Raw genomic sequence first — 4,571 nt, forward strand, 5'->3', positions numbered from 1 at the left:
GAAGATAAATAACACACACACACACACACACATATATATATATATATATAACCTTAAAAAATCAGTGACAGGGTACCACCTGCCCTCTGGCAACTTTTAATACCGTGGAATATTTACGCAGGTTATAAAAATGTGGTAATGGCAATATTAAATCAGTATTTCTTTTTTTTAGAATTGGATATTTATTAATTGAGTTATGGAGGGGAAGGAAAATGAGGAGAAGGGGATGAGAGAAAGAGAAAAAGAAAGAAGAGAGAGAGAGAAAGAGGGAGAGAGAGGGCCTCTCCGAGAGAGGGGACAGGAACATTAAATCAGTATTTCTATAAACCAGACCTTATATGTATATAAATTCTACTTTCATTAGCCACATACTATTACATTTGCCTTTATATAGGACAGGTATCCAAAGCACAGAGGTGTTAACTGATTGCTCCAAATCACACAGCTTGGAAAGCAGTCAACCCTCCCAACTTGCCATTAGGATGTCTAGGATTACAGCTACACACTGAAGATTTGAATTTGGGACTACAGCTCATGTGGTGAGTGAGTGCTCTATCCACTGAGCCTTCTCCCTACACCTATATTTCTCTTTGATATGGGGGGGGGTCTTTGGATCTGAAAGTTGGTGGAATATGGTTAGCTCCAAATGATCTGGGTCATTAAAGCCTCCTGCTCATTAACAACATGCCAAATAGGCAATGACAGTATTTGACAAAGGGAAACTTAAAAATGAATAACTATCACACCTTTTTTCATTATCTTATAATGAAACTGTGCAGCATAACCTTAATGTTTATACCCACTATATAATAAAGTGCTTCCAGTAGAAATTCCTGTAACTCGGATTTGTTAAACGCACAAACTTAAAGGTGTGATAGTTGCTAAGGGATCATTTTATGCAAATTAGACATCAGCCTATTTAGGCGCTGGTTGTGACCTTCCCTATCAAACCCTCAGCTGCGCTAGTATCAAAGGAAAGTTCAGCACATTTTAGCAGGTGGAACATTGCTCAAGTAATTGCTTTTCAAAAAGCAAGCAGTGGTTCTGGGAGATCAAGTTAATATCTTGGGGGCAGGAGCTTGGTGGATTGGACTAATATGCAGCATTTAAGGAACAATGCTGGTGCCATTATGAAGAAGGCATCACAGGGTATTTTCAGGCAGGTGATGGCTTAACTACCTGTACAGCTAATGCAGGAAGAATAATGATGCAAGTTTGAGCAGTGATTCAGAAGTAGATTCACCAAGTTTCATCATGAAGTTAATTGGATGGGGGGAGAGCTGCGAAAGATGGCATTAAAGTAATTCAGAATGGAGTCCCAGCCGGATAGTTGGGCGAATGCTCATGAAATAGGTTTTAAATGACAGAAAAGTTAAAAAGGGAAACCTTGGCTATTAAGAAAATAAAAGGGGAGCAAATTGAGATGTTCGATGGGGACAGGAACTAAAAGGGGGAATGCACCAACGAATGAGTCTCAAAGGGAACTCCCAAACAACCCAGGCTATTGCCAAGTGTATTGGTTATTCTCTGCAAACTGATGTAAGTCCCTATTGCTGAAGACGGGATCTATACAACTCATTGAACACGGAGAAGGCACACTGGTGCCTACCAAAGACTTTATCCTTACTGAGTAGTTTTTGGTATACTGAAAGATACTCTGGATGCTACCAAAGAAGAAAGGTAAACAACAGCCCAGCTGCAAACTCTTTGACAATGGCGACCTGCCCCAGGATGCACTGCTGCAAGAGAGACATACTTGTGAGGGTAACCAGCCAGTACCTGATTGCATTTACAGTCCACTCCTTAAGATGGAATTCATCTTAAGCTCTGGTGACCAAGATACCTAGGAGAAAATGAAGGCGTAAGTCACAAACAAGGCAACACCAGTTTGGAGTTATGATTAATAGGGTGTTCTTTATTTAAAGGGGAAAAAAAACTTACAGATCACAATCCCAGACAACAGCCATCTGCACAACCAGGAAGGGAGTCTAGTCTCCAGCGGAGCAGGAAGAGAAGAGAGCGAGCAGAGGAAATAGCCACTTTTTTAAAGGGAGAGAGACCACGCCCCAATGAGCTGGTATCACAGCAGCTATTGGTTGGAGGGGCAGAAGGACCTCCCGCAACACCTCCCCCTTTTGTTTAAGTAAGAGAGTTCTAAACCTACTATGAAATTATATACAATAAGTACAAATATCCTATTCTAACTAGCTTAGGTCTTGTATAATAAATAACTTGGCCAAGTCGTGAGAGAAAATTAACTACATTTATATAGTCTTCAACCCCATCGAAGATCTGAGAAGGGAAATAATGTTACCTGGGTAATTAGGAAGTTCAGTAAAACAACTTCCAAAACATGCAACAAATCACAGAGACAACTAGCTACCTGGGCAATCACCTAAAGTCATGTTTGCAGCGTTGAAGCAACCAACTTTGGCTAAGGCCTAACATAACTGACATACCATTTTCAAAGGCAAGCAACTTTTCAAAACTATCTTACCCTGTCTTGGCAGGATATGACAGTCCTGTTTTATTTATTGATGCACGCTCTGTATCTCTGTCAGTTGTTGAGGTACTAGCCCTGAAAATGGATGGCGCTGGAGCGTCAGGCCCATACCCGGCCGTCGCAAGGCACAGGCCGCGGCTAAGGAAGGGAGGGCTCACGCCAAGCCGAACTCGAGCGGGGGAAGGAGAGGTCTTAAAAGCCCCACGTTGGGCACCAGATGAAGGCGTAAGTCACGAACAAGGCAACACCAGTTTGGAGTTATGATTAATAGGGTGTTATTTATTTAAAGGGGAAAAAAACTTACAGATCACAATCCCAGACAACAGCCATCTGCACAACCAGGAAGGGAGTCTAGTCTCCAGCAGAGCAGGAAGAGAAGAGAACAAGCAGAGGAAATAGCCGCTTTTTTAAAGGGAGAGAGACCACGCCCCAATGGGCTGGTATCACAGCAGCTATTGGTTGGAGGGGCGGAAGGACCTCCCGCAACAAGAAAATCAAATATTACTGTTCTGCTAAAGGAATGTAGCAACAAAATGACTCCCAAAGACATTCTGCTATGCTTATAGGTCAGTGTCTTGCTCAGCCATCATCAGAGAAGCTTCCTCCTGCAGCAGATGGAAACAAATACAGAGGTCTAAAACAGACAGCAGGCAGAGAATGAGAGACCGTGGAACACTCAGGCCTGAATGAGATGTTGCAATCAATTCTTCCACTCATGGCTCAGTGAATCCTGAGGAGGAGGAAGCAGAAGTGAAAAGACTGTAAGCGCCAGAGGGGATGGAGGACACCAAGGAAAAACATCCTTTTAAACACAATAGGAACACTGCACACGTGAACTCACAGAGACTGCTGCACAGGGCCTGCGTGGGTCGGAGTCTGATGGGGTCCCAGTGCTGAGAGTGGGAATGGACACAAGCCCACAGCCCTGACCCACAGGCTACATCCAATTGAAGACACTTGCCCAATTTGTTCTCTCCAATGGAGTCTCAGGAGGAAAGCAAACCACTCTTAAGGGCATATCTCATGCCCACCAGCAGATGGCCAATGCAAAACAAATTCAGTGGTAGTTTGGAGGAATTTTTTGTCTCACAGTGCTTTTTTCTGGACATATATCTCTCTTTCACCTCTCTCTCTCTCTCTCTCTCTCTCTCTCTCTCTCTCTCTCTCAATTACCTTTCAGAGGTCTTTTGCTCATACATTATGGTTCCAATTTTGTGTTTTTATGGAATTTGAGTGGTTGTCAATGCATGTCTCACTCTGTATCTATATGTGATTTTTGTGTGTGCTTTTTCTTTTGCTCTTTTTTTTTCTGTTCATTTGTTGTTTTGTCTAATTTGGTTTTTTTCTCCTTTCATTTTCTTTTTTTTTTTTAGATGCCTGCTTGTTTTTGAATGAGGAAGAACAAGAGAGGATGTGGATTTGTGTGGATGGGTGCTGGGGAGGCTTTCGGAGGGGAAATTAGAGTACGGTAAACAATAATCAGAATATACTGTATGAAAAAAATCTATTTCCAGTTTAAAAAAAGGACATGTAAGTTAAAAATTGAGAATATAGACTGTGCCTTGTATTTACTAAAATAAGAATTTTTAAAAATTTAATTAAAATATAAACACAATACTATTTTTCTTCCTTAACCTCCTTTCTACCTCTAACATGTCCCCAATCCCCAAACTTACAGCCTTTTCTTCCTGTAATCATTGTTGTTACATATATGTATTAATAGAAAGCAAACAAATACAAACTGCTGCGACCATCCAGTGTCACTTGTATATGCATGTTTCTAGGGCTCAGCACTTGGCTTCTTTAAACCCATCAGGAGGGTCACTCACTCATAAGACTAATCCTCCCCAATAGATCAGCCCCCACTGTCTCAGTGGGTGGGTGCACCCCCCGTGGCCAGCTGGACTGTGACTGAAAAAGCATGGGATAAAACCAGACTCTCTGATCATGGCGAACAATGAGGACTGATGAGAAGCCAAGGTCAATGGCAAGGGGTTTTGATCCTACTTCATGTTCTGGCTTGGTGGGAGCCTAGCCAGGTTGGATGTTCACCTTCCTAGACATGGAC

The 4,571-nt window shown here is 42.2% G+C and overlaps 2 long non-coding RNA genes across 3 annotated transcripts in view; one reads left to right on the top strand and one right to left on the bottom strand.

The window, feature by feature from the left end:
- LOC126506264 (uncharacterized) overlaps positions 1–2,846 on the bottom strand; it is a 17,900-nt gene extending 15,054 nt beyond the window's left edge. Inside the window, exons 1-2 of one of the 2 annotated variants that reach the window (XR_007593159.1) lie at positions 2,808–2,846; positions 1,780–1,843 (exon numbers count right to left, since the gene is read on the bottom strand). This is a non-coding gene — a long non-coding RNA (uncharacterized lncRNA). Of the gene's footprint in view, positions 1–1,779; positions 1,844–1,941; positions 2,559–2,807 lie in introns of those variants that run through there. The other variant, XR_007593158.1, reaches the window with a different exon arrangement.
- Positions 1–4,571, top strand: part of LOC126506263 (uncharacterized) — a 49,105-nt gene that overhangs the window by 17,121 nt on the left and 27,413 nt on the right. The window lies entirely within an intron of this gene.

Source organism: Alexandromys fortis, unplaced genomic scaffold (genome assembly GCF_014885135.2).
Source record: "Alexandromys fortis isolate MF-2015 unplaced genomic scaffold, M_Fortis_MF-2015_v1.1 scaffold_0, whole genome shotgun sequence".
Lineage (NCBI taxonomy): Eukaryota > Metazoa > Chordata > Mammalia > Rodentia > Cricetidae > Alexandromys > Alexandromys fortis.